At 46.9% G+C, this 11427-nt stretch overlaps 1 non-coding gene across 1 annotated transcript; it reads right to left on the bottom strand.

Moving 5' to 3' along the window:
• Nucleotides 1-5740: 5740 nt before the first annotated feature.
• LOC127760881 (small nucleolar RNA R71) lies at nt 5741-5847 on the bottom strand. The gene has a single exon (XR_008015158.1). It is a non-coding gene; the product is annotated as a small nucleolar RNA R71 (small nucleolar RNA).
• Nucleotides 5848-11427: the final 5580 nt, after the last annotated feature.

Below are 11427 nucleotides of genomic sequence, written 5' to 3'. Positions count from 1 at the left end.
AGGAAAGAGGAGATTGAGTGGATAAAAAAACCCCAACCAATTTTGGGTGATCGAGAAAGATTCGCCCGGATTTGATGGGGGAACAAATAGTTTTACACTCTAATTTGAGATGTTTTTATGGGTACTTTGTACGTGATCCGTGTTTTATGCTATCTCTGCTACTTAAATCTCCATTGTCTGTTAAAAAGAAAATAAAAGTCTGACTCAAAGAGGTAAAAGAAAAAGTCCGACTCAAAAGCGATAAAAAAGCTTGTGTCCTCAGTAAAAATAAAAAACAAACATCTCGTCGTAAAAAAATCATCCGATTTCCTTAAAGGGTAAAATGGTCTCGCCAATAAAAAACAAAAAAAAAGTCCGTTTGGTTTTTTTTGGCACAGGTATTTTTTTCTATTCTTTTGCACGTGAAAGAGTTTTTTTTACGCACGCGCTTAGGCTCTTGGTTTTTTCATCCGTTTTTTAATCCAATCGCGTCTCTCGGACGCTTTGTTGCCGGTTTTTTCTCCCATACTCTTTTGGTTTTTCTAATCTCGTATTTTAATCTGATCTGTTCACGCACGCCTCCTGAGTTGAACCCTGCCACCGCGCCGCCGCCATATCGATTGTGTGTTTTCTCCTCCAACTTGATTAAAAAAATCGATTCCCCACTCCTCCCTCATCATTTTCTCCATTATTTCCACTTTCGATTCGGCTTTAATTTGTCGGATTTAATGTCTGTACGGCGATCTTCCTGGCACCATTTGTGGTTGGGTCGAAGGGAAGCGGGCCAAACGGTGGGAGGTAGCGGACTCGCCTAGGGTTAAAAAGGAAGGAAGGCTATCGCCCCTAAACACGGGAAAGATTTTCATTAACTTTTTTAATTATAATCTATAGAGATCCCAATATTTGGATTCTCGTTAACTTTTTCAATTATAATGTATATAGCGAACACAATATTTTAATTTATTGCTCAGCTCTTAATATATCAGTGAAAAAAGGTCAATACCTGTTTCAAGGCACGGGTATTTTTTCTAGTATATATAAAATATATATAAAGTTTATTTGTATTAATTTAAAGTATATAGATATGTATTGATGGGACTAGGGGTGAGTTGATCGCGCCGGTGTAGCCTCGTGTGGCTGGCCGCCGATCAGCAGCCCCCCCCTTGGAGTTGGTTTGAGACGGCACCGACGGATCGGGATTCGAGTGGTGCCGACCAGGCCACTGCTAGGACCCGTGTTAGCCCACCGAGTATTTAGAGCCAGCTTGACATGGAATTCTTATATATAAGTACGAATTACCCTTCCCTAAACTATCACGGTCGATCGAATTATCCCCCTCGAGCGGTTTTATCCTACGGCATACACATGTCAATCCAATGAGCATTTCTCTTTTAATGGTGTGGCCCACCTATCAGATATACTCTTTCACATCCTCTTCCCCTCTCTCGCTCTCTCTCTCGGGCGTCGTTGGGCGCGGGTCACGCGGCGGCAGGCGTTCGGCGTGCACGGCGGGTAGTGGGCGGCGCCGCGGGATGCGGAGGCAGCGGCGGCTGTTGATATTTATTAACGACATTACTATAAATATAATTCCTAGCAATGACACCAAAATTTTCTTGGTATATTTATGGTTACAGATATGATTTGCAAGCGCACGGATATACCATTGTAGCATTTCACCTAGAAGTAATCTAAGATATCGTATTTATTTAATCACAGGAAAATATATGATAAGAAAATACTATGCTAATAATTCACATTACTTGTATAAACCAAAGTCTAAGCAGGGGTTAATCAATTCATGTGTAGGATAAGATTGACACATAGAAGAAAAAACCAAGGTACTCTTCACTAAAATATAATCTAGGCTAAGTGGAGAAAGAATAAGAAAAGAATCATTCCTCTACTTCTTTTATATAGTTAATTTAGTTTCATTCCTCTACTTCTTTTATATAGTTAATTTAGTTTACACTTGCTAGTATACAATCATGCAACCAATACCCCCTAACTATGCCCTCCTAGTGTTTCGAGAGACCATATCTGATTGCTGAGTTTCTTATGGCAACCCGTCATGGCCATTCGACCGGTAAGGAATACGGAGGAGTACCCATACCAGGAAAGTGTCTTAGGATTATGTACTAATGTGGAGGAATATCCGTACCAAGCTGTCACCATCAGCGGCCCACCTCTACTGACCCGTAGCATATAACCCTAATTAATGGTATCAAATAATCTAAGCACCACGGTCACACTACTAAATACTACATATCGTTACAGCAAACATTGAGCAATCATAGAAATGAACATTAAACCCACACCAAAGCATATCTCTGGTAAGCTAGCTACACAATTATATCGAAACAAGTACGAACTAAAGTCAGTACTCGAGTAATATGAATTAAGTAAAAGACTGAAACTATATAAAGAAGGAAGAGCTAGTAGAGCCATACCAGCCAAACCCGAAATCTCATGAAGACTCGAGCACTAAGAGAACTACTCTATTCCTATTCCACTAGCAATAGGACACTAAACTAAACTTGAGAGAGCTTCTTGATCTTCTTCTTGAGTGTGTGTTGAAGTGGGGTGAGGTCCTTATATAGGCTCCCAATGGCAGTTACAGCGGTTGGAAATGTCGCAAAAAACACCGCAGCCATCATTGAGAAGCAATCATGGATGTCCACGTGGAAGGAGACACAGTGGAGCTGGGGGTTCGGCCGAACCCCCAATCGGCCCAAATCTTTGCAGGTTCGTCTCCTAATGACTCCCCAGTCCAGCGGTGGGGTGGTTGGGCCCATTTGATATTATTTCATTGGATTTGTAAGCCTATCCACCCATAAGTCTACCTCTCGATGGATTTCAATTGATGGTTTGGTTAATTTCCGTTGATTCTCCTCCAATTATGTAAAGATCTTTGCAAACAAATAAACTTCCAAGTACAAGTGTTGATAGATTAGTCTTAAACAAAAATATGCATGCAAGCATAGCTAGTTCTCCTTTATTTTGGATATATTGACGGTCGAAATGGGTCTATAACGATCGACAACAGCAGCGTGGGACGCGGAGGCGGCGGCGGCACGGGACACAAAGGCGATAGCGGCGAACTTCGGGAGGGAGCCAAAGTTGTGGGTGGCACCCCCACGTGCACGACTTGCGCCGGTGGCCACCGATGCCCGAGAAAGAGGGAGAGTGTGAGAGAGAGAGAGAGAGCGAGAGGAGAAAGAGGAGGCGAGACCCAACGATGCAAGTCTCCACCGCCTGTCGTCCCTCTTCCGGCTTTGTCGACACGGCTCCGATGAGGCGGGCCGCTCGCTGCTGACCAAACCCTTCTCCACGTTGCTCCTATCACCGCCTGGAGTGCCCTCTCCTAGCCGCGCCCTATCCCTGTCGTTCCCGCAGTCGACCGGTTCCCCCTCCCATCCGTGCGCGCAGCCGTGTGGAGCCACCCAGCCATGGTTGCTTCGGCTCGGCGACGACTGGTTCCCATCTTGTCACACCCGCCGCTGCTCGCCTAGCCGCGCCCACAGCCGCTCGGCGGAGGAGGATGGGAGGAGATGGAGGCGGGGGGCCACCACTCCGGCTCCCTCCCGGAGTTCTCCGCTCCTGCCTCCGCGTCCTGCGTAGCCGCCCATTCCTACGCACTGACTGCCTATTGACGGTCTTTACAGACAAATTTCGACCATCAATATAACTAAAATAATAGAAAATTAGCTATGCTTACAATGCATATTTGTTTTCAAATAATATAGTTCCACTTGTACTTGGAGAATAACATGTTGCAGGAATTTATCAAATAAAATAAAGAGAAAGTAAAGAAAACCTCACTCCTAAGCAAGTTAGAGGATAAGGTGGGCCCACATGTCAGGTGTAACCGTCGAAAACCGACCTTAGCTGCCACAACCGCCTAAAGGACCCACCTGTCAGTGACCCTGCTGAGGCTGGAGGCCTGCTAGGCTGGCCTAGGTTCGGCTGAACCCTGGTTGCTACGGCTCAGCTCGGCCCTCCACGTGGATGTCCATGATACACTCTCAATGACGGTTGTGAGGGTAAAATGGAAAATTCGCATGGCTACAACTGTCATACCGACCCTATAAAAGGAGGAGCTCATTCACTCTCTCAACACACTCAAGCAAGCTTAATTCCTCTTCATACATTAGTATTAGTTGTATAGTGCTAAGTGGAGTAGTAAAGAATAGTGTTCAGAGTCCTCGGAGTCTTCGGAAGAGTTTTTGGTATGGCTCTAGCAGCTCTTGTAATCCCTTCTGTAATACCTTCTGAATTAATGCAATACTCTTCTTTATATATCTTCGGTGCATTGCTTAGTCTGAGTACTGGTCTTACTTTATATCTATATTATATTAGTTGTGTGGGTAGCCTACCAGAGACTGGAGGTGTAATGGTGCGGGTTTAATGTCTGATTTATCAGTTGCTCTATGTCGGGTGCACGGGGTTAGAGTAGAATTTTGTAATGTAAGCATGGTGGTTAGACTATGAAATATCATTAATTGTGTATATATGCTGCTGGACAGTAGAGGTGGGTCGCTGATGGTGACAGCTCAGTACGGGTATTCCTCCATGTTAGTATATGTTCCTAAGACAAATTCCTGGGGAGAGTACTCTTCCGTATTTAGCCCCGGTTGGACGACCATAACAAGTTTTCATAAGAAACTTGGCAACCCGTGGTGATCTCTCGAAGTACCAGGAGGACACTCTTAGGGGGTATTAGCCACATGATTGCATATTAGCAGATGTAAACTAGGATTTGAGTGTATACTAGAAGTATAGGAATTGAATGCCTTTTCTTTATTCTTCCACTTAGTTAGAATTATTTTCATTATGAGGATTTATCAGCTTTGCTTCGTGTCACTCTACCCCTATATTACACTTAACCCCTGCTTAGGCTTTGACAATTACAAGTAATATATGTATAAAGTGCATTAGCAAAATTCACTCTTATTATCTTCCCTTGAGATTAAAAATATGAAACCTTGGAATACTTCCGGGTGAAATGCTACAACGGTAGATCCGTGCGCTTGCGGATTACTTCTGTAACCATAAATATATCAAGACTATTTCTAGCGCCATTGCTGGGAATGAATATTTGTAGTAATGTCGTTAAGAAATACCAACAAGCTTTTCTAGCACCGTTGCCGGGGAAGATTAATAATGAGATGACTAAGCTAATAACTTTATATATATATATATATATATATATATAGTACCTCTGTATGAGTCGTTGTCCTTTGCAGGCAAACCTTGATTGTTTTCACTTGTGTCGTGAAAACAAGGTAGTGTATGACTGGTTTCAACTTATCGGAGTGTCAAGCCTCGTGTCGTCCCTCCACAGAAGAGACTCTCCGAAAAGAAACCAGCCATCCAAGCATCACCAAGTTTTAGGGACATGGACGAGAAGACCCTTTGCGAATTCGTTGCCCCGTCTGCTGACAACGTGCCTGTTGGCCCGGCTATCAACATCGGAGACACTGATTTCGATCTTAAGAGCAGCCTGATAACTACAACGCAGGAAAGCCCGTTCTGTGGCAAGCCGAACGAAGATGCAAGCACTCATCTGCAGCAATTCTTGGAGATCTGCACCACTTACACGGTAAAAGGTGTCAGTCCGGACGCCCTAAGGCTACATCTATTTCCTTTCTCACTTTTGGGAAAGGCAATGCAGTGGTTCTACGTGAACCGAGCGACTGTTAACACTTGGGACAAATGCTCCACCGCGTTCCTCTCAAAATTCTTCCCGATGGGCAAGACCAATGCCCTTCGCGGGAGAATATCAAGCTTCTAGCAGACTAGGGATGAGACGATTCCCGAAGCATTGGAACATCTGCAGGAGTATGTGGCTGATTGTCCTCATCATGGGATGGACGACTGGCTAATTCTGCAGAGTTTCTACAATGGACTCACTCCCTCGTCCAGAGATCATCTGGATGTTATTGCTGGGGGTGCCTTCTTCTCAAAGACAGTTCGTGTGGCCATTGATCTTATTTAGAAGATGGTATCCAACATGGGATGGAGCAAAGAACGACTCCAGACCTGACAGCGCGGCATGCACACCGTCAAGGAGATGGAGATACTTGCCACTAAACTAGATCTACTGATGAAGAGACTGGACGATCAGGAGAAGGCCAAACCGCAGGCCACTGTCAGGGCAATAGACTCGCACTTCACATGCGAGGTCTGCGGGAACACTGGTCACTAACTTGCACGTGCGAACTAGTGGTGGTGCGCGTCATGATTAATCATTGACATGGTGGTGGTGCACGTCATGATTTCACCGCACGAACTCGCACGTGCAAACTCGTGACATCACTTGTGCGAGTTTGTGAGTTCACTATGGGAACTCTATGACATGATGCCGCAAAATTGTGCGAGTTCGCGCGTGGATGGTGCGAACTCACCCGCTGAGGCCAGCTGAGGCCTACATCTCCGGGGCACTGATTACGGGCGCTCCTCCCCGATCTCGCATATTACAGCATATCAGAGTTACAACGACTCATGGCCGGACGCCCTCGGCAGCCGCTCCCTCTCGCTATGCTATGTCGCCATACAGTTACAACAGGCACACGCCCTCTATTTATGAGAGATCCTTGGACAGAGTCCGACATTTACTCTAGTCCTATACCTAGTACAACTCCAAGTCCTAAACTGTAACCGACTATGTACACATATTCGATACAAACTCTAACAAAGTCCACCTTGGCGAATATGCCATGCCAACCTGAATTTGCGCCTTGTGTGAACCTCCGTGTACCAGGACTTTAGTTGATCCTTTTTTGCTACTCACACTGAGCTGCCCCTACAAGCCTTCACCAGGTTCACCGTAAACAAGAGACACCGCTATTCTTACAACTTCTTCCTCTTGACTCCACCTGCAATAGTGCTCCACCTTTTCTCTTATCACCACAGTCGTCTTGCCAAGCGAAATTGGATTCCTTCCTAGCTATCACGTCATAGACTTCCCGAAGACCATATTCACCTCCATCTACTATCTTAAGTTTGACTTGATCTAATCCATGGCCAGATAACCGATGTCATTACCAAACAGATAAATCAAACTCACCAGACACGAAGAGAACCCTTTCTTCCTTGTCGTCTTATGAACCGAGCTAATAAATCCAACATGCACGCTTCTCCAGCATTCGTAGACTGAATACCTGATAATTGAGAAAACCATCGTTACTTGAATCACTAAAGAAATTACCACCATAGCGCTCGCCCTTTCTCTTCAGTGACGCAGGTCTCATATATCTCCATCTTGCAAACCTCGCAGATTCTGGATATACCCTGTACTGCCAAACATACCGTTGACGTCCTCAATGATTTTCACCCGCTGTTGCCCGGGACCTCTCACTTGTCCTCCCACGACTGCCTTTACCGAATCATACCAAAACATAACACATCATTGCCTTGCTAGTTGCTACATGCATCAATCTCACATATGTCAAGGTTCTACAAGAATCAAGCATGTTCATAGACAAACAAGCTAGCGCGTCCTTCCCTGTATGCATGAGGCCACCTCAGAACAGAAGCTTGTACGTGCATGCATAGACATGCATACCCGTCCACCCTCACATGTTCACATATTTGGTACTGACCAAACTCCAATGCACCACGAATTAATGTTCCATGCAGCCCATAGCTTTTTGACTCAACAAGCCAGCCAGAAGAAAAAAAACCAGTCTGACTAGTACTCCGTCTTGCATCTGATCAATCAAAAAAAAATCCTTCTCGATCCACCGGCCTGACTTTTCCTAGTCGGACTGCAGCGGCTCCACTAGACCGTTCCACGCACAACCATACATCCCCATGTGTGTGCGACATCATCTCGGACAGCCACGATCTGCTCCAACTGCTTCGGCCTCGGGCCCACACCGAACCATCTCTACATTGCTTGTGCTCCGCTTGGTTCACGAATTGCTGCCCTACACAAAACAGACACTGCCTCGTCCTCCGAAATCAATGCCGCTTCCACCTGGAACTGCCGTCTTCTTCACCAAAGTCAGCCTGCCTCAGACCCCACCGACACCTGCACGCGACCGCACAAAGGCCGTGCTCCTGCCGCCCGGAGTTTGATGCCACCGTTGCTGCTCCACCTCGAGCCCGCAAACCCACTCCGACTTTCGATCAACCACCAATCAATCTAGCCGTGAGCCGAAGCCGACAAATCACCATGCCATCTTCCCAGCCGCCGAACGACCCGAGCGCTACGTCTAGCTGTCTCCTTGTCGAACGCAGCTCATCGAAAGGCCCGGTCCACGCCACCTAGAGTGTTCGATTCCACCGATCGAGAACGGTGACCGCCTCCAGCTTCAACCAACCCGAGCGTGCGGCCGCATGTCTCCCTGTTGAGACTAGCTCACCGGAAAGTCCGGGCCACCCGCCCAAAGTGTCCGACCCACCGATTGGATCACCAATCGTTTCCACCACCATCAACCCGAGCACCACGTCTGGTCGTCTCCCTATTGATTGCAGCGATCAAACGGTTTAGACCGACACCTGAAGTGTTCAATCCACCGATCAAATTCCGTTGATCGCCGCCGTGCTACACCATCCATGTCCGTCCCTGGACATCCTGTGCGGTCGTCGCAGTGTGGAGCACCTCCCTCGCACCTCTACCTTGGATCTCCCGCAGGCTCTGATACCACTTGTTATAAAACCAGTCCCGATAGCACATCGAGAACCAAACGCGGAAAAAACGCTATAGGATATCCAAACACGATGACGACACGAGGTGTTAGAATAGGTGTCGAATATACTAGTCCTATTTGGTTACAGTTGGACTTGGTGTTGTAATAGGTGTTAAGGGTGGAGTTAGAGTCGAACTCTGTAACCCGCAACTCTCTTAAATAGAGAGGGGGGCACCACAATATAACCATGGCGACTACAATGTAGCGTAGACACGCAGGGAGATGATGGCGGCGTGGCCATGGACTCGTAGCGGCTAGGTGCTATATTGGTTGGGGAGGAGCGCCCATAATCAGAGCCCTGGGGATGTAGGCTTCGGCTGAACCTCGTTAGCAAATATCGTGTGTTCCTGTGTCGTCATCTGGCATGTCGTGGGTGATCAATGACTGAAGTGATCGGGAAGGTTAGTCGTCGTTCCGCTATATCAACTAACTTTTCTAACAAGTGGTATCAGAGCCCAAGGTTTAGAACCCAGTACGATTTCCATGGGTCACAGGGTGGGGAGGCCAAGTAACAAGTCTTTGGGGTCACATGAGTTGATGTGATGGGGGAGATTGTTGGGCCCGAGGCCAAGTAACAAGTCTTCGGGGTCACATGGGTTATGACGGGGAAGATTGTTGGGCCCGATGTGTGACGGGGGTGATTGTTGGGTTTAGTCCCACATCAGAAATTGATGATGGGGGAGCACAGCTTAAAAGGTGGGGGCGGTCCTCACCCATTAGACTAGTCTTTTGGGTTGTGTAGGCCCAGGACCTAAAGTTGTGGCTCTGGTTGGGCCTGTGGTGGAGCAGGCCCAATGTGACCTGGGTTGGCCTACGGTTGGTGCGCCGGGCTGCACACTCTAACAAGTGTCCCTTGCATGCATCGTGCACACCTGCGCCCACCCTGGAACATGTTACACGCACAAGCTATGCTTGCACACGTATATGGGACATGCATACAAGGCAACATGCATGTATATACACGTGTATGCTAAATAGGAAAGTGGCCAACATGGATGTACATCAAGGTTCGGTTATTCTATCAATGTTGAGGCAGCCATGATTGGACAGCTTGCAATACACGATTAAACCTATGCAAAGGACAGCTACTAGGCAAAGCAGATGAGGGCGCTGAAAGATCGAGGAGTCCAGGATATTCCCGTGAGCGTGTTCGACACGGTCTTGGTGTCGTGCTGGGAGAGGCCGAAGGCAACTCAATCTCTGGTTGTTGTGGGAGTCATCGCACTCGGCTGTCCTATCCGCGATTAATGAGACCGACTCTAATTCAGTTGCGTGTGCTCTTTAAAAGCATCGCTAGGGTGGAGTTTAGGAATTAACAGACGACGGACGAAGGATCAACTCAGCAAGTCAACGGCTCATCGGTGCGGAGGCTCGAGGTGGTGTCTGAGTAGGCTCGCAAGAAAAGGAGGCTCGAGGTGGTGTCTGAGTAGGCTCAGCAAGAAAGGCATGTGAACAGATCCGAAGGTTCCTAGTGGATAGTTCATTGGTCTATGTCTTAGATCGGATCACAAGACGAGACTGTGAGGACGAATACAGACGGTACAGAACAGAAGGGTGAGTATTCTGGTGGCAACAGGCCAGTCAGGCCGCAGGTGAGTATTCTGGTGGCAACTGGCCAGTCAGGCCGCGGGTTGGCAAGATGACGCCGACAGGTATGAAATTTGATTTGGTGAAATTTGACGGCTCTGGAAATTTTCGCTTGTGGCAGACTAGGGTCAAAGATTCGTTAGCTCAATAAGGAGTTTCAAAGGCTTTGAAGGGTGTCAAACCGGCCAAGATGGAGGATGACAATTGGGAGGAGATGTAGTTGCAGGCGGTCTCTCATATTAGGTCATGTACCATGTGATGGAGGAGACCTGATGTAGGAAGGGGCGGATCTGACAGCACATGTGAACGTTTTCAATCAACTAGTCACAGATCTTGTGAAGATGGATGTGGAAGTTGACGATGAAGACAAGGCCATAGTTCTTTTGTGTTCGTTACCTGAATCGAATGAGCATGTGGTGACTACTTTAACGTATGGCAAGGATACCATCAAAACTAAATATATCACTTCTGTGTTGCTGGCTCGTGATCAGATGAGAAAGAACAAAGAGGGTGAAACATCTCAAGCGGAGGGTTTGCTAGTCAAAGAAGATCATGTTGGGCGTAAGGTAAAGAAGAACAAAAAGAAGAAGATGGTGCAGTGCTTCAGATGTGATGAGTGGAGGCATATAAGCAGGGAGTGTCCAACACTGAAGGAAAAAGCAAAGGCTAATGCAGTGACTTCTTCAAATGACTCAGATAGTGATGGTTGTGATCTTCTCACAGTGTCAAGTGCACAGTCTAAGGATGTAGAAGCATTGATATTGGATTCGGCTAGCTAGTTTCATGTGACACCAAGGAAGGAGTGGTTCTCTTTATACAAGTCTGGTGATTTTGGTTTTGTCTACTTAGGGGATGACATAAGTTATCCGGCCGTGGGAGTAGGTGAAGTCAAAATCAATTCTTCAGGGAGTCAGGCATGTAGCAGGGCTAAAAAGGAATCTGATTTCGCTTGGAACCTTGCATAAAGATGGGTTAATATTCCACGGAAATCAGAATAGGAAGACCATGGAGATCATGATGGGCAAGACAACTGTGATGACTGGAGAGAAGGTGGAGTCCCAACTTTACAAGCTGCGAGGGTGTACTGTTGCAGGTGGAGTCTATGAGGAAGCGGTTGCTTGGATAGCAATTGCTTTTGGTGGTGGCGGGTCTGGCGCAGATTCATCGG

The sequence above is a fragment of the Oryza glaberrima genome, chromosome 1 (assembly GCF_000147395.1).
Source record: "Oryza glaberrima chromosome 1, OglaRS2, whole genome shotgun sequence".
NCBI classification, from domain to species: domain Eukaryota; kingdom Viridiplantae; phylum Streptophyta; class Magnoliopsida; order Poales; family Poaceae; genus Oryza; species Oryza glaberrima.
This window is presented reverse-complemented; position numbering and strand designations above follow the sequence as displayed.